Consider the following 19996-nt stretch of genomic DNA (forward strand, 5'->3'; position numbering starts at 1 on the left):
CTGTGACGACGATTGTCATTAGGCGGATCGACTGGACTTCATTGAGAAATGAGACGCTGTAGCCCAGATATCGATGCAAATGCGTTTCACGCCTCTATTGGAACGTCGAGCCGCCGCCATCGCTTCGATATCAATCCGACGTGCATAAAGAGTTACATTGCATCAACACATTGGCAAAATAGAATTTTTTAAATTGAACGAAATAATTAGGAAAATTATATAATTTTACAAAAAAATAAGTGCATGTAATATACTACATAGATCTCTTTCTATTCTAGCACATCTCGTAAAATATATAAATGTAAAAAATAAAAAAAAGTTTAATCGAATTTAATTAAATTTAAAGAAAAAGAATTAAGCATGCATAAAACAAAATTGTAAAAAGTAGAAGTATAAACATATAAATTTTAAATAGATAAATAATTTGTATCTTGTATACGATATCTTGTACGATATGCTTATCTATTTCATAAGTACATTCTCCGTATTATTTGAGAAGCGAAATGGTTCAAACCTACGCGCCTAATAGGAAGATTAAGAATTTGGCGAATAAGCTAAGAGCGAAAGAGAGAGAGAGGGAGAATCTAAGTGTCGACGGTTTGCGAAGGAAAAAAAAATGTGAACGAGCGTGTTAGCCTCCATTGGAAAATTAGATTCAATCTAACGCGAGGCGGTAGTCTCTCACGCTTGCACGCGGCCAGACAGAAATTACGAAACCGACGATGACCGCGGATAATGTCGTAATGTTACAATGAGCGCGCACGCACATTCCACGCGTCGTACGACCACCGAGAAAGAACATTGACCACCGTACACACGCGGAAGTGATTAAGCCATTTTAAAGTTTAATGAAGCACATATGGATTAACCTGATTAACTTATTCATCAGGGAGAACATCAGGGAGATATTGATTGCCTGTCTAAACAACCGTTGCCGACAAACGTCGCCGATCGATTTTTTTCATAAGAGATCATACTTGCATGAACTAACAATAATAATCTTTATGTTCATTTTTCTTGCTTTAATTTTATTGTATCATCATATATCATCGGCGTAGAAACGAGAAATTATTAAGACAATATTTATTTATAACGAGAGAAGTATCATATGAATTTTTTTTTATTTGAAAGTCTAGAATAAGTTGAATTTTTATAGAGAATAAATAACAATTTAAGAAAATAATTTTATATGTAAAATATTATATAATATGTTACATATAAAATTAAATGTTATATTAAATGTTATATGTATATATAAAAATTAAATATATATTTACATAAATATATTTAATATATATTAATTTAAATAATTAATATAAAATTAATATAATTATTTATATAAATATATATATATATATATATAATGTAGAATTTTATATATAAAATATTATATCATATACGCGATCAGTGTTTAAAGAAAGTGTTAATGTATGTATATAGTGTCCAAAAATGTATACTTGGCATCTCGAATTAAATTTATAAATTGTGTCATAGATTTATAACTACAGCAAGTTATTCCTGTCAAGCAAAGTTATTTATTTTTATCGAATAAAATTATTTTTCTATCTTCATAATGCATACAAATGAATGATTCTAATGAATGAGAATAAATTGAAAAATATCAAGCTGCACTGCACATACATTTGTTCTTCGTGTGTTTTAATGTAACAACCACATGCTATTGCATATGTATTATTACGATGAAACTTTTCGCGAGGTAATTTGATGATGCACTTCAGGGATGTCCCCAAATTGTCCCGTAATTGTTACAATCTTTACATCTCTCTAATGCAGTACCGTTGACCCTGACTCGATATATATTTCGTCTGTCCCTTCCAAGAAGGCAATTATGCTTCAATTAGTAAATTAGTGCTGGTCTGCACTCCGCATTGTCAAAACTCAAATTGGAATCTCTACCTTCCACTCGTCTCGTTCCGCAGCTATAATGTCAGTTGTCTGCCTATCCACACACAACCATCGCAGTTATATACAGTAGCAACTCAAGCCATTTTGACCTTGAATATACGGCACGTGTCTTATTATATTGTATATGTAACAATTTATTTTTTATTACTAATTCACTCGTCGCGACTGTTTTAAATTGACGACGTTTCTCGACGTATCACAATTGATTTGTATGAAAATCTTTCAATGATAATGTATAAATACATTTTTTACATTATGTACCTATTTTTAAATTCTTTTATTCATCGATCAGTTATTTTTGTTGCTACTATATTAAACGTTTTTATACTTATCGATTCTACGCATCTTAAATAATTTTTTGTATAGAAATCAGTTTTCACACACAAATGAAGATCTTATTTTGAGACATTCAAATCCGTTTCTTTATAAAATATATAAGTTATGTGTAATTAAAGAAGCTATAAAAAACTTTTATAACGATCTTATATAAGCAAAATTTATTTAAAAAGATAATTTTTTAATAATTTTAAAAAATATAGACATTTATTCTTATTAGAAAAATTAATTGTTGCTGCAAAAATGTACAAATTAATTTTATCGCGAATTTTATTATTTTTCATCCATTTTTATCGATCTTTATTAGCAAAATCGTTGAATAAATTTCATTTTTAGATTTTCTAATACTGTTTCTACAAACGTTTCAATTTTGAAGTTCCTTGTTATTTTTGCGCTAGCGTATTCATTGAGACGAGTGTTATTGCTATCTCTCGAAAAATCGGAATTTAAATTATGCCGATATCTCTTACATAGATAATGCGTCTGCCACGGATGTATGGTAAAGGTATGACGCGATCGTTTCTGTTGTCGAATAAGAGCGTCGGCTCTCTTTTCGCCTTGTTTTCGAGTTTCTCGCTCGTGGACTCGCTGAATTATTGATGAGTATGCGATCGGCTACGCCAGGACGGCATGAATTCAGATATTATTCGTCTCGCGAACAGTCAAAAGCGTCGCGATAGCGATCAGGTGATCGATGGTCGGCCGTCTTGGCAGCCAGTGTTAGAGGTTAGCGATTTATGACAAAATAAAGAATAATACAATGTCCTAAAAACTGAAATTGCGCGGAGATCGATATGTATCGCGTATTCAATCGTATCTATATTTAGAAATAAATGTATTGTATGTATGTGTATACAGGTCACTGAAGACGCGAAGCATCGAAATCGCGACAAGCGAATGAATTAAAATTGACATCATTGACACAGTCTAACCAGACATGTGTCATTGAGATAATATATTTTAAATACCTTATGCACGCACACCTCTAATATGTATATGTATATATAAAATGAAAATATATTTCTTTAATCTCTCTTCAAAAACTACTTGCGCACTTGGCTCACACATATATTTACGCGCAATTAATTTAAACGTAACGAATATTGAAATCGATAGCACGATATGTCAAAATTGCGATTAGCTATAATTGTAGATTTCACTAGTAAGGGAGCATCTCTAGAAGAAAAAGACCGGCGGGATAGTATTTGATTTTATTCCTGGCTCGCACCGATTTTACGTAATCTCCTTTCCTTAGACGCATCCCTTCTCGCATCCCTAACATCCGCTATGGGTCCATTATAGTTCTCGACTGCGCTCGCCTTGTTTTATCGGAGCTGGTGAAACTTGTGCGGGACAGAGGAAGACCGGGCAAAATAGCCCGACTTATCGAGGGTGGTTTGACAGTTTCCATCCCTTCTTATGAAGGACGTGAGTTTTTTTGCCGGATATTTTGCGAGCCAAGAAGAAACTAACGGAAGATGAGGGAATGAAGGAGATCCCAGACTATAGAGAAAAAGAGAGAAAAAGGCGAGAGAAGAAAGAGAGTGACAGAAAAGGAAAGAAAGATGCCACGAGGGCGCATGTGTGTGCCACCATGAGCAGACGCAGACAACGGCCGACCTTGTGACGTCACCGGCCCGTCTAGACGGAATCCACCTCTTTGTACGTTCCCTGCTTGCCCCATTCGTGGATGAAATTCGAGAACGAGAAAGATAAAAAGAAAACAGCTGGGTGAACAAGCTATTGACACACAACCCAATACCCAATCCATACTGTCCGCTCTGTGGATTCCTATTAATTTCGGATATCTAGCTTGCCCTGACTAGCAGGAAAACGTAAAGAGTACCCTCTCTATCAGCGTTGCAGCGATTCAGTTTGATGCTGAGTGAAACTAATGATTCGATATCGTGTCATGTAAAAAAAAATCTCGCGTGAATAGCTTATTGAGAGCAGATGCTCGAGATTTGACCTTAGAAAGGGAAATCGATTTTCCAACCGGCACTTTAAGCTAATAAGATAGTTTCGATGGCTTATCGTCAATGCAAATGATAATAGAAGAGCTTAAGACAAAATTTATGTATTCTCATAAAGGAATATTATGTTATTTATTATTTATATGCAGAGTGTGTCTGTAAATATGTCGGTAAATTAAATATTTCAACATGACAAAACATCTAAAACCACAGTCATCTTATCTATCTATGCATGATCTCAATGAAAAAATATAAAATAAATATTTTGTTTGTTTAAATTTTAAAATAATTAAAATAACTATAAAAATGTTTAAAAACTATTTAAAATAACTGTAAAAATGTTAAACTACTGCTCGTTAGTTGGATAGATAAAAGATATTTTGTATAATATTTTTATAATCGAGCGTTATATTTTCTATGTTGAACATATTTATATTAAATTTATTTCAAATTTGCCCTAGCACTGTCTACTGCACGGAAGGGTGTGCTATCGCCGAGGCTAAAGTGCCGATCGATGTACACACTCCTCGACCACACCCGTCGATGTTCCCTCTTTTAGGTACTGTGCCGAACTTCGAGGAATCGATATTCATGTCGGATGTTCTAAGCTCTATGGGTATCTGACAAAAGATTTCTTATAATGTAATCTAATCTAATCTAATATATCTATACATAAATATAAATAGATATAATAATAAATATAAGCATTGAAAGAGAGAGAGAGAGATTTAGTGTATTATAAAAATAAAAAATAATTAAATACTTATGTTCTTCTATAAAATATTTTATTTATAATTTTCTCTTCATTATATTTTTCATGTCGGTGTTTTATCAATTTTTCCACATAAATATCGGGATTGTAATCTTTGATAAGCTGCTTTCTGAAGTTGATTCGATCGCATCGTATAAAAAATTCTTTTTGTGTATGACTTTTAATGCTTATGGATATTTTATTTTTCACTTAAAATTTGACGTGTGCGTGAACATGTCTCCCTAACTGTTTCCCTTCGGGAGGACTGACTTAATTAGACTTCTCTTGAAGGTTGTTCAATTGATGTATGTACATTCTTTTACACATGCATTCCGTTTTATTTATACTCTCTTTTTACCTTTCCTTCTTCGTCTACAAACAAATTCATGTTTCTAATTCTAAAATTATTATTCCTGTGTCGTATCGCAAATCGTATAGAAAATAATATACTGTTAATATAGAAAAATTAAAATTCCGTCTTATTTGTAAAGTTCCCTTTAAAGATCGTCAATATTGCCTCTTTTCAACGCATGTTACACCAATATTTGCTAAACCGGAAACCGCAAAGTGCAAACTACTTCATATTATTTAATTAAATCTCTTTTCCTTTCACTTTAAAGTTCTCTTCATTTTCGTGTTGTAATTAAATGCAATTGATACTATATGTACTATGTAAATCTAGTTAAATCAAAACTCGCGTACCCCTTACATCGCGTGTCTATATCTACTATAACTTTTAATTTATTATTTACTTTATCTATGTAATTATTTTCTTCGTTTATTTATTTTTGTTCTTTATCTATGTTATGAGAATGCGTCTGGCTCGGGCCTCCGGTGCATCAACCGCACCAGATTGGAGCGACGTGCAATCGATTCAACGAAGCGGAATCACGAGGCCCAGCCCCAGGGCCAAGGGCAAATCTCTTAAGAGACTGATTCACCTGCTTTGGTCGGACCATGGGTCGAACATTGACGACGTTGTTGTTGTAGGTCAAAGCCGGAGACATATCGAGCTCAGTGGGAAAGAGCTAGGAGTCGAAAGTCAATTATGTCGATTGATTGATATAAACGGTTTAACAATTTGGCCTCGACAAAGTCGCCACCCGACGAGTGAACAATCGATCGAGAGGTATCGGCAAACAAATTGCTAATTTTTTTTTGCCAAAAATTTGTTATTTTTCAATAGTATAAATTGCCTTACTTTTAGATGCATTTATTTCTATTTTTTATTATAATATTCAATATATATTTTAATTATAATATTTCATATGCGTTAATGTATTCATATATATTTATTTTCGCATACTTTATAGTATAGCGATATAAAGTATGCGTTTAAACATATAATTTAATCAATGATAAGAATATTAGATCTTTATTGCGAAATTAAGTAAGAAAATTGAGGAATCTGGAAATTTCGTATCCTGTGGTTGGGATCTTAAAAACTCTCCTTGTTCCTCTTTTAATTTCCTCTGTAAGAAATAGGCGAGAAAAATATTGGTCCGAAATTCCCAGATTCCTCAATTTTCTTACTTAATTTCGCAATAACATCGCGTTTGGCTCTATGGCCGAGAAGAAGGAGGTGTATATCGTGTTATATAATTTAATTTTGAATTATTTTCACAAAAATTGACAAAATATTATAAATTTTTGATATTAATTATATCATATTATTATATCAAAATTGTATCGAAATATTATATTCGCTATAAATTGTAATATTCAAAGAATATTCGAAAAATATTTAATTACAATATTTGAAATATTGAGATAATTAAATTTCTTAGATTAGTGACAAAATAATTTGTCAATTTTGGTGAAAATAATTCAAAATTACATTATGTATTTAAACGCATATTTTACATTGCTATACTATAAAGTAGTATAAAATATGCGAAAATAAATATATAAATACGTTAACGCGTATAATAAAGAATGTTAAAGTTCGCGAGTTAAAAAAGACAGCAGTGATCTAAGCCTGGAGCGGATGCGGCGGCCAAAATGTCAATCGACGTGAACATAACGTCGTTATTGTTTTTTTCACGTTTAGTTGCGGTTGGTGTATTTTTTCAGAATTCCAATTTTTTACCGTACAAAATATGTTCAACAGGAAAAAGACGGAGAAATGAGTATAAGCGATAAAGAAGCACTTGTCGGCAGTCGAAATTTATCTTTTATCCAATTAAATCGTTTCTCGTTAATATGAAGAATTTTTAGTGTTTCGATAAATAACGCCTACTAAGAACTCGAGTTTCTCTCGTGTTTTCCTCTTTTACATCAATTATACTGTACAAAAATGTCATATAAGCTGCAAATTAATTCATACCTTCATGAAATTAACAATATTTTGCAATAAATATGATCATTATAAGACAAAATCAATTATCGTTAATTTTCCTTTTATGCAAACATTATTATTATTAATAAATAATAATGTATTGATCACCATATATGAGTTGAGTGTGTGGTCATTAGTTGGTACAGTGTACATTAATATAAGACAATATAACTGTCAGATTAGAACCGCATTAAATATGTATTTATTCGCGATTTACTTTTTTTTGTTTTTTTTACATAAATACCGATGATGAAAACATCTAAATGAGTATACGAAATAGAAAAATCGACGTGTCATGATAAAATGTAAAAAGCCTTACAAAGTTGCCAATAAGTTGCACGATCAAAAAATCGCCGATACAGCGCCATATATTATCAAATTGATTAATATCGCGATAGTGTACACAAGTGTTAAATTATTCTTATCGTTTTGTATTAATCATGAATAAATGAGAAAAGTTTGTGACAAATAATCAAAATACATGTTACCTAAATATTCGTACAATAAAAAATAAGCAAACTGTAACTATTCATTTTAAAAAAATTATCAGCATTTTTGGAGCAGAATATATAGAAATTTAATAATATATTAACAAAAAATTGTATATTAATTAATATTAATATAAATAATATTAAAATAAATACATACGACTCGAAGTTTCTATTGTGGCAAATTTGCAATTGTATTTAAAAATTAAATTATTAATTAATATAATTAAATAAAAATAAATATCTCATGTCCACATATTCTCAAATATATATCTCAATAATACTGCTACAAATTTATTAACTCGATACAGGATAGAGTCAGTGTCATATTATTAATTGTTTTGAAAATCATTTACCTAATTAATCCCCCAAAATTCAGAACAATGCACTCAGAAGCTGATGCTTGTTCATTCACTCACGCAAACAGTTCACGACAACAGGAAAGCGTAAAGGCGTTCAGGACGGAAATACAATCCCTGGAAGCTCCATCTCGTGTTCGAGCTATGAGCCTGGAATACGCGAAGTAACCAACAATCAACTAGTAACCCAGACTTTAGTATTCCTACGATGTCGTCTCGTACGAGACTTCCTCATTCCAGAGTTGAGCTATTATAAAGCTCTCCCGTCTCTACGTTCCTTCGCCTCTTTCTACTCGTCGTCGCCATCGCTGTCGCTGGCATCGTCCACAAGCCTAATCGTATTACTTCAAGAGCGATTATGTACACTGTTCGTTAATTATGTATTCTCTCTATCATATTTAATATGCAAATTTCATCTTAGCCCTCTCCGTTTCTCTTTCTCTTTCTCATATACACATACTCATTAACTCATTATTTTTCTCTTATCTCCCTCACTCGAGTTTCTTTTATGATATCACCCCCGACAACTCCGCCTACTATTTTCTATTCATTTTTTATCTCATAATACTGCACAGTCATAAAGATTATTAAAAAAAAAAAAGGCTTGGAAAACTTGTTATCGTACATCCCAACAATAGAGATGTATTCGGAAGATTGAAAAAATCGTATGCCATTAACTGGGTGCCAAGCTACATCCAGGAAAAACCATCGAGAGACAATGGTAATGGTAGGTGTGCCATCAGGAGTTCCATGAAAATGCGTGATAACGTGCTGAGCACAGCTAATCGATTCTGTCCAGAGCGCCTTTGCCTCGACGAGCATCCCGGAAGAGTTTAAAAGGGAAAAGTTCGCCATATAACAGAGAAAGAAATGTATTTAAAAAAATTTGTTTTATTCAAATTTACAATCAAAATATTTTCTTCACAAAAATTTCATAATATTGTTATTAATATCATTATATTTATGCGTAATTACTTAAAAAATTATATTTAATTAAATTTTTGTTAGCATTAATTTTCTTATTATGACTATTCAGGCACTTCGAAATTATTTTTCTTTAATCAAGAATTATTTAATATGAAAATACCATTTACTTTCTCTGATAATGGCGTAAGAAAGATAAGATTTAAATAATTTCATCGGAGCATAAAGAAAGCTCCTAATGTATAAAATCCGCGAAACAATGTATATAAATCTTTTCACTCATTTAAAAAAACATTAAACTCTTAATCTATCTAATACGTTATCTCGATCAAGCCGAACAGAGCTCGAATATATATTTCGACGGAATCAAAGTTTCAAGTTACGCATTAATAAATTTACGCTAATTATCATGATTTAATTTACTAAGCAAGAACCTGATTGCAGCGCAAACTAGTTTGACAAATAGCACCAATAATCATCGGTGAAAGCGATATTAATTTAATCGTGAAAAGTTGACGAATTGCATTAATCCTTACATATCTTGTGTTGCCTACTATTATTACGTTATCAGCAAAAATAAACCGATTGTGATTAAAAAAATATATTTGAAAAAATTTCATTATTTTTTTTCTTTTTTTTTTTTACTTATAGATAAAATCAATTTTTTCATCAGATACTTTTAAAATATCTCTAAAACAATTTAAATTATCATATAAATAATATCCTCCAATTTTTTAAAAATATTTCCAACTGTCTCATTCTAATTTTTAAAAATAAGATAACATATTTAATTTTATTATTCTATAATTCTATATTTCATAGAAGATATTTGATTTTATATATCCTTGCTTTTCGCGAGATTCAGAAAGTCTATTGTTAACAATCCACAACACACACAATGTGATGATATTACAAGGTATTAAGCAGCAGATTTCCACTGCACAGTGTAAAAACAGTGCTATTTAATCTGCTTAATGCACCATTTAAATCATCATTCATGTGACCGCATACTTATCACGTGGCCTACAAGAGCAACGACTAAACATAAATATATATGAGAAACTCTTTTTCAATTAATTTTCTTGCCTACGTAATATTAATAAATGTATATTTAATTAATCATAATTTATTATTTTATTTTTCCTTCCCAAAAAACCGTTTGTCTGACATAACACGGATAATTCTCCTTGTTTACAACATTAAATCTGTACAAAATTTTGTATACAATTTTTAAACTTATTTTATTCTTGCGTTATTTCATATATAAAATGACAAATTAAGTGCTAAAAGAAATATATCATATATAATAATTAATGCAAGATTATACTGACTATATACATGTATGTAATATTAAATGCAAGCATAAAATTAATTTTAGATTTAATGTCATAAATTTATAATAAATTGAATAGATATATAATATGATTATTATATATAAAATATTATAATTAATATTATATATATATTTATACATGTATATACATTTAAAAAATTGTTAACTTTATTAAATCATTCGATTAAATTAAATTACTATTTTGTTAATTGAACTTATATTAGTATTTAAGTCAAATATACGTTTTGTTAGGTTCAATGTTATATTTAATTTAAATATTTTTGTATGTTCAATTAACAAAATAATATTTAGTTGAAAGATTTAGTAAAATTAATAATTTTTTCAGTGTATACATATATGTATATATTATATATAAAATTACAAGAGAGAAGTTACGAGTAAGATGTAGCAACACGTAAATAAATATTTGCATGATTAATTATTTTAATGCATAAAAGATGCATAAATTTTTAAACATAATTTGCAAAAGGCAATTGCACATTCGACAAAAATGTTGCATTGGCTAAATTGGCTAGATTCCATTTTCGATAGAGGAGATATAGATTATTCTGGCAGGATGCCTTAAAAAATAGTTTCTCTTTCTTTTTCTCATGCCAACACCCACGACATTTCATATTACGTCATTCGTGCATAACAGTTTCCTCTTAGCATCGCGAAACAGATTTCTCCGATCGAAACGTAACTTCATTGGATATCGCGCCAAGTTCAGCTTCCGTTTCAGTTTAACGCGACGTGACGAGAAAAAGGAAGCAACATGCTCGACATAGAAGTTATTTACGGAATGCTATACTGCTGTCAAAGAAAATATATGAGAAACTTTTCCTATTTGCGCTTGATGAAACAGTTAATCCAGACAAAGATATAAATTATGTTTTATTACGTTCTATTTTATCGCATATGGTATTCTTTTTTAATCATGTGTAATATATTCTATAGAATATATATTAAAAAAATAAAAATTGTATATTAAATTAAACAATATTTTCCATTTAATCTTCTGTAATTAAAATTATATATCATATATTTTAATTTCAAATTCTCTCTTAAATAAAAAGAGAACTTTTTCTTTAATTCTACCTCATAAATCTTACAATAAAATATCTACTACTATAATCAAAATTTTATTCTACGTGACTTTGTAGCTACGTTTAATGCTTTATTAATATAATTTATATAATTTATCTTGTTAAAGTTTAGTAGCAAAGAATGCAGAAAAACTATATAACGCGTTGATAAAACTTTACCGAGAGGAATAGTCCTCTGAAATAGCATCCACCTAGGCCATAAAAAATATTTTGTAAACAAACATATCAAATTTTAGATTGTCTGCAATGAGAGAGATGCGCAGTAATAAAATTTCAAACTCCAGGCAACATAAGATGCCTTAGCTATAGTTTACAAGGTAGAAATCTGCATGGAAATCGCATAGGCGCAATTAATGTAATTTTCTCGATTCCGCCGCTAATCCTTTTCTCACTAACTCATGCAAACTCTGCCAAGTTACAAAGGAGCCTGACACAGGAATTCTCATTATTAACAAGAGAGGAAAATATAAGTTGCCTTATAATTCTCTAATATTGCAAATATAATTCGTACACCGGCAAAAAGGCATAAAAATATTAAAAAATTTAATTACATTGTGACATTACAAATTCACTACACATTAAATGGGTTAATTTTTCATTGATTACTCTTTGTTGAATTATATGATTATCAATCAGATAATATATATTTAAGTTAATACTTGCTAATTTCACAGATAAATTAAAATCACAGATATCGATTGAGAATGGAAATTTTCATTTTTTATGAACTGTTTGAGTATCAAATTAATAATAGCAAACTTTACTTGAGCATAAGTGTATTAATTATGTACTTTTCTCGGGATAATTTGACGCGATTCTTTATAATGTGTACAAGAGTACAAAGCGACCGGCGCTTGAAGCTCCTCATATAAGCTCGTAATTAAGATTAAATTCAAGATTCTTTTTATCAATCATGTGCGCATCGGCACGTCTGAGCGTATTGCACTCACCAAGGTCACATATGCCGTACAGGACTGGTCTTTCGGGCGATAATAGAGATACATTATCATTGCTGGTTTATATCTCACAGCGTATATGTATATAAATGTTTGAGTACTGACAATAACAAATCCTCAGTCAATTAGCTGAATTATAAAAGTATTAGCGCACAGTTGTGCCGTATCAAATTTCTTTACATATCTATGTCGACAAGTCGTAAATGCTGTTCATGCCAATGAACTTGTAAAAGTAACATAACATCTACTTATGTATATGTTATATATTTGTTTATAAGAAATAGCAATGTGCGTCTGTGTCTTGGGGGATGCAGATACACCGATTCGACGATGTGCACGATGCGTTTGTTATTATTCCGTTCATTAATAACGTTCCTTATCTATATAATCTTTGAGCATAATTTTCGATCATTTTAATCCTCACGTCCAATTAAAATACTTTCACGTGTTATTATATACTATAGCTATATTCTATATTGATGCATTGTATGCTATGTATTTTGTATTGCATTTGAAGTAGCTTGCGAAATTATTATTATTAATCGCATGTAAAGTTATAGATATTTCTTCATAGTTTTCACATAACATCAGAAAACATTAAATGAATATATAGTATAAATTTTGCAAACACGTTAGCAGCGTATATTTTCAGCTAAAAAACTATTCATCTAAAAAATTTTTAATATGTGTACACATATACATAATATGTACGTTTTTTAGATGAATAAGTTTTTTAGATGAAAATGTACATTGAAAATATGTTTATAAAGTTTATATTATATTTACTTGAATATAATATAAGACTATATTATATTTATATTAGACAAAAATTATGAAGAAATATGCTTTACACGTGATTAATAATAATTTGTCAACTACTTTAATGCGTCAAATGCATACATCATATAATGCATCGATATAGTATAATAGTAACAGATAATACAGTAGATAGTAGACATATAAGTCGAATAAGGCATAAAAATATATTAATTGGACATGAGGACTTATATATATAGTTATATTTTTAATTTTTCTTAATTTTTCTTCGATAGATAACTACTTTCCTAAATGTCCTACGATGACCGATGACAAAGATGGAGTGGCGCCAAAAGCCGCGAATGCAATCCAAAGAGAGTCGAGTGAATAACAAGTAAATTAAGTATACATATAATTGAAATTCAATTCGCACAGTGGCACAGATACACAGTATTAGGATTCTGTTAGCAAGCTTCGCATTATACATGTGCGTGTAACGAACGAATGCATGTGCGTGCAAAGTTATCGAAATCACAGAAAAGTTGCACTACTCCCTTATTTCTTTTTCTTTAATTGTTCAGCATTTGAAAAGTCAGTGCAAAACTAACGTCAAAAATAAAAAAGTATTAATTATTTTCATTAATTAATCACAAAAAATATTATAACAAACATTGAATTAATGATTTTATTAATTGTTTTATTAATGATTTAATTGATGATGATGATGATGATAATGATGAAAAAGAGAATAACATTCCAATATTGCTTTTTTCAAATATTTTTAGATTTACAGTTTTTAAATTTAAAGTCAAATATATATATTATACGTTAAATGTGAACATTTTCTGTTACAAATAAATGAACTTCTAAATTAATCAAATTTATTGATAGAAAAAAATATAAATTTGAGATAACATATACTATCTTTGTCTTGTTGTGAATAATTTATTATACATATATTATTTATAGCTAAACAAATGCATCGTAATGTGAATAACGGAAGCAGAATAAAAAAAATGTGTTAATTTTATCATGTTGTTTGTAAATTAGTTCGTGAGTAAGAGTAAGAATGCGAGAGTGCCTCAATCGTAAATTACAATAAAATTACGAAACACTTAAACATTTAAACACAAAATGCATTCGCTTAATCGTGATAACATGAATATAGAAATGAAAACGAAAGTAGCGACTATACCAGGACTACGTCCAGTTTAATTAGTCGCATTTAAGATCTTTCATTTTAGATACTCGCCTTGTTACGTTTCATGCTACTATATTGTTTTCGATTAATATCACAAACTCGTTTTTTCAAGAACAGCATATTCATTTTCTGTTTTCACCAGATCAAAATCTCGAAAAAAATAATTCAATGTAAAAATATGAATTTAATGTATTGTTATTGAATAATAATGTTCCTTTACAAGACACCATTTATTTATACAAAATATATTGTATTAAGAAAAATATATAGACACTATTAAAAAAAAATAGAATAAATATAAATTAATTTTAATCAAAGCTAAATCTTATAAATATTTTTTTGTATTTATAAAAATATAGAATTGCACTGCTATATTATAATGATATTTTGTAAATCAGAATCATAGATTAATATTTTATTTAGCAAATTAGTTTTAATGAACCACTATTTCATCATCACTGGCACTTAAATCTTTTTAATACTCAATTTTAAATAAAAACAAAACATTTGAAATTTGTAATAAATTACTTTTATACGATTGTATATATGTATATAGTATTTATCTCTATATGTATATATATATGTATTTCAAGAACAATTGAGAATCTCTTAGATTCAATCGACAATATTTCCCAATTTATCTCAGCATTTTTCCTACCTATCAGAGAAATCGAAATTTCATCTCAAGAATCATTGTTGAGATAAGATAAAAAAACGCGAGGAACCTCTGCAAAACGCTGCGTAAGCCATGTGAAGATGTCGTCGCTCTCATTCAGAGGCAAGGGGGTTGAAGTAAAACGGAAGGGAGCCAGCCGCTAGAATCTAGAAGGTTAACAAAATCAATACCGAGATGGGTGGCATAGCAGCGAGAAGAGAGAAAGGGAAAGAGAGAGAAAGAAAGAGGGAGAACTGGTGGTGATCAACCCGCTCGCGCTGGGAGGGCTAGATCGGCTACCGACCTTTATTCAGGCCAACTGCATCATCCCCATTCCCGCACGCACATGCATTGCGCGGCTTTAGAGGGAGAAATGAGCATGGAAGGGGAAAATGAGAGGAGGAGGTCGTCTATTTTCATGAAGGGCCGTTTTCGTCGGATGAAAACAATCCTGGCATACATAATCCCGGCAAGAACGAGGTATGCATTATTGTCATTTCGATTAAACTTGTAATAACTATAAATCGTAAATGATTTATAAAGAAAGTATAATTGCTAATCACGAAAATTACCCATATTCTTAGGAAACTATTTTATAAGAATTATTCAATTTTAATTGTAAAAGTTGTTTCGATAATTCGAATACCTTTGGAATGCTTTTACCATACAAAGCAGTTTTTCTATACACAAAGTAATTTTTACATTTCCGATAATTTTCTATATAATTCTTTAAACATATTTGAAATGAATTGTTATAGTTAACAGATATACATTTTTACAGTCTTCAAAAGATTTCTTCATAAAGTTTCAAAAATAACAGAAATTAATTATTATTTTATATAAAATTAAAAATTGTTTAATGTTAAATAAATTTAAATTACAAAAGATCAAGAAAAGGAAAAAAGAAAAGGATATAATATCAAATTCTTTCGCCAAAAAATACTTGGAAAACAATGTACGTTTTTCTATTGTATTCATTATATAAAACATTATTTTATGTATAACTTTATTTTTTAAAATAATGCCACTTTCAAAAATTGTAAAGACTGCCTCGTTTAACATAATTTTGCATAAAAAATCGCTCTTTTAATTTCATAGCAGACTTATCTTTCAACTTTCTTGTACATTCGTGCAAATGAATCACGTATTACAAACATTTATACACGATAGATTTGACACGCTATACTATTTGAAATATCGACAGTAATCAACTCTATATATCACATTTATGTATTACATAAGTATTACATAAGTATTTTGTATTTCTTTAATAGTCATATTTGAAAATTATATATAATGGTTATTTTTTCTAAATGCTCACACACTGAAAGGCATTTAGAAAAAAATTACTGTTATTAAATTTCTAAATACAACAATTTAAAAAATGCAAAATATCGCGTGTGTGTAATGCTCGAGTCAAATAACATACGAATTTCATATTTTTTCAGTTTAATTCTATGATTAATTTTTGTTTATAAATCAGCAGAGAATAAATTAAAGAAATAAAGTGTATATGTGTCTTGTATGTTAAATAAAATTTTAACAAAAGCAAGTTATTAAATTATCCAATATTATTAATATCAGATAAAATATATCTTTAAGAAAACCTTTACGCGTTATTACAGTTTAAGAAATGCATTTTTAAATAAAATGTAGCGTAAAGATTTAAAACAGCATAATAAAAAATCAATTTAAAACAAGTATTCTCACACCTCAGTCAGAGCTTTTTAAAGTCTCTAAAGCTTTAATGTGTTAAGTGCTTTTAAATTTTAAAGATGTATTTTTTTTAATTAATGATACCAATATTAGATCGGTGGCGATAAAATAATAAGTTAGCTGTCACAGGCTTTTCAGTTTTGATACTATTTGACTTTTAATTATAAAATCACGTTAAATCTGTTATATAATGGTAATTAATAATGGCATAATTTCAATAATTTGAGCGAGACGATTTAAATAAAAGCTTTTCAACTATTTTCTTTTACATCGAAATGCTAAAAATTCTAAAGCTTTTCATTTTCAAGTTATCTCAGTATTATTATTTATAAATCCCATAAGAAATACAAAATTTTCGTATGAAAATATTTGTATTAACAGAATATAATTGTAACAAAAAATAAGATTTATCTTTTCAAAGATATTTCAATAAATACTAATTAAAATTATTTAAATTCAGTCTGTTTATCTCTAATTTTATTTAAAAAAAAACTTGAACTTTAAAAGAATTAATCTTTAATTAATTTTGACTAAGAGAAACATTTGTAATAAAAGTATTAAAAATGCCTCCAAATTAAAAATTAATTTCAATCTTTCTAAAGCGCATTTCACGATTTATATCAAGATCTGAAAACAAAGTTTCCGCGTCGCGAGAATATACATCTCACTAAAAAGTCTCTCTCCCCGGTCGTCGTTTCCTCCTGTGTCTATTTTCGTTGCACGCTTGCATAGGAATAGAGAAGTCGCATGGGGACACGTGATATTCCATCGCGGTTTCCGTCTTTCTGCCTTCTCTTCGACATGCATTCGCCACCGATCTATTTGGCACGTTTATTTCTGTGTTTACTTCGAAGTCGACACAAGACGTACTACGGAGCTTTGAAGCGCGCTCCATAACGTGATGGCATTAAAATATTTATAATATTAAAGATTACCTGTATTTCAGATGACTGCATTGAGTTGTCGCCAAACAATTACTTACCTCTAACAGGAGATACAAAAAGATTTTCAAACTTTCATATAATTTTTTCATCTCAATTAATAAGATTAAGATTTTAAATTGGTTTTAAATTCAATATAAACATATCAATAATACATGTACAACAATAAATATCAATAATATATTGTACATAAAAAATATTTTTTTTTTGAGAAAATAAATTAGTAAAATATAATTTTGTTTAATATTTAATTCTAAAATATTTTTATTCTAAAATCTTTCATTATTTAAAAATAATAATCTAAATATAATTATATTTCTTTACAATATAAAATTGTGAAGTTCTTTCTCCCCTTCTTTTTTGTTTCTCTCTCTTTTAAAAAATATGATAAGTATATTTTAAGGATAATAAAAAATAATAGAATGAGATGTTAAATAAAATTATATGTGTAATAATCTTTTTTCTAAATCATTTAAACACTAAATAAATTATTTAGTGCTGAATCAAAGTTATAATTTTCATCTGTTTTTAGCACAAAATAACTTTTTAACATATTATTACAGAAACAAAAATATGAATTTTCAAATTTAATTTTTTAGATGAAACAAAAGATCTCAATCCTAATTATTTTTATATAATAAAAATTTATAAATGATAAAATTTATAAATAATATATATGTATAAAGAAATGTAAAATCAAATTTCTGTATATAATAAAAATATTATTAGAAAAATATTACTAGCTCAGATAATATGTAATAAAAGATTACTTTTACTTTATGAATAATAATTTCAATATATAATAAATCAATATTCAAGTATATAAAAATTCACTAGAGCATTAGAATCTATATATAAATTGAATAGCAACAGATATAAAGACAGGGGAATATTTATTTATTTATTTATTTAAGAAATCAAACTCAAACTCTTGCACGAAGAACAGCTTGATAACCTAACAATGGTTACACAAGCAAAGTGCATATGTACATACCTCGAGACGAACTCTATGCGAACGTACCTTTTTTGCATCTGCCTTCCCCATTTTCCTGAACGTGTCCTGGCGTATCCTGAACGTGTCCTCGACGTTGATGATAATGGAGACAACGATTATGTAAAAGGAATCACTATTTCTCACACTCGCGTTTTTTAGCGCCAAATCACAACCGCGCGCGTTCCGACTGAATTGGCGCGGTCACGTGACGTCGTTGATTATCACTGCGCATGCGGCAGCGCGCCAAACGAAAGACTGCAAAGCCAGTATCCGCCGCTACTCATTCGCCATCTTGTGCTCCTGTGGAAATTGAGGCGACGTTCGAATCGTTGCTTGGATATTTAGCCAAAAAAAGATGCCTTGCACGCGCTTTCTTCTATATTTACTATTACAATACTTTCAGAAGGATCAAAATATAACATTGAAGATATCAGGGAAAATGTATTTAATGGTGTTTTGTCACCTAAAATTGTTGCACAAAAAATAATGCGAGAATTATAGCTCCACGAGTAAAGCGCATACTAACCTCGAGACGAAGCTGCGGGCGCAACGGCGAACTTTCCTGCATCTGCCCTTCTCTCCTTTTCCTGGACGTATCCTAGCGCATCCGGACGTGTCCACGACGTCGTTGACGAAAACGGAGCCGACGGTGATATGAAAAGAATCACTCCTCCTCGCACCCGTGTTTCAACGCTGAACCACAACCGCGCGCGTTCGGACTGAATTGGCGCGGTCACGTGATATCGGTCACGTGACTCGCGGTTACCAACTGTGCATGCGCGACAACGAAAGGCGGCAAAAGCAGTGTCCACCGCGCGCTACTCATCTGCCATCTTGTATTCCTGTGGAAATCGAAGGCGACATTAGAATTGTTGCTTGGATATTTAGTAAAAAAATTATGCTATGCTTGCACGCGCATTTATAAGCGACACTTTTATATAAAACAATATGTGCATATATATAACAAATCTTTTAACGAAAATTTTAATGAATATACACGCATATAATATCTCGAATTTAATATACTATACATATAACAATTAAAAAATATTTTAATAGACATTAAATAGATAAATGTACTGGTACTGTCAGAATTATATTAAAAAATGACATTGAACAAAATACCTGGAAAAATCTATTTCATATTTATTATCTATTTCGTGGCATTTTCTCATTTCTAAAACTGTTGGACTATGGCTAACGCGACAACAAAAGGTTACATTAGGTTACATAAACAAAGTGC

At 29.8% G+C, this 19996-nt stretch overlaps 1 protein-coding gene across 1 annotated transcript in view; it reads right to left on the minus strand.

Annotated features, from left to right (window-relative positions):
* The window catches only part of Oatp74D (Organic anion transporting polypeptide 74D), a 96885-nt gene that overhangs the window by 75170 nt on the left and 1719 nt on the right, over positions 1 to 19996 (minus strand). The window contains exons 2-3 of the mRNA XM_029312107.2: positions 19280 to 19595; positions 18781 to 19053 (exon numbers count right to left, since the gene is read on the minus strand). The gene's annotated coding sequence lies outside the window, so the exon portion shown is untranslated. The remainder of the gene's footprint in view (positions 1 to 18780; positions 19054 to 19279; positions 19596 to 19996) is intronic.

Source organism: Nylanderia fulva, unplaced genomic scaffold (genome assembly GCF_048542155.1).
Source record: "Nylanderia fulva isolate GAGA-0341 unplaced genomic scaffold, ASM4854215v1 Scaffold17, whole genome shotgun sequence".
Taxonomy (NCBI): domain Eukaryota; kingdom Metazoa; phylum Arthropoda; class Insecta; order Hymenoptera; family Formicidae; genus Nylanderia; species Nylanderia fulva.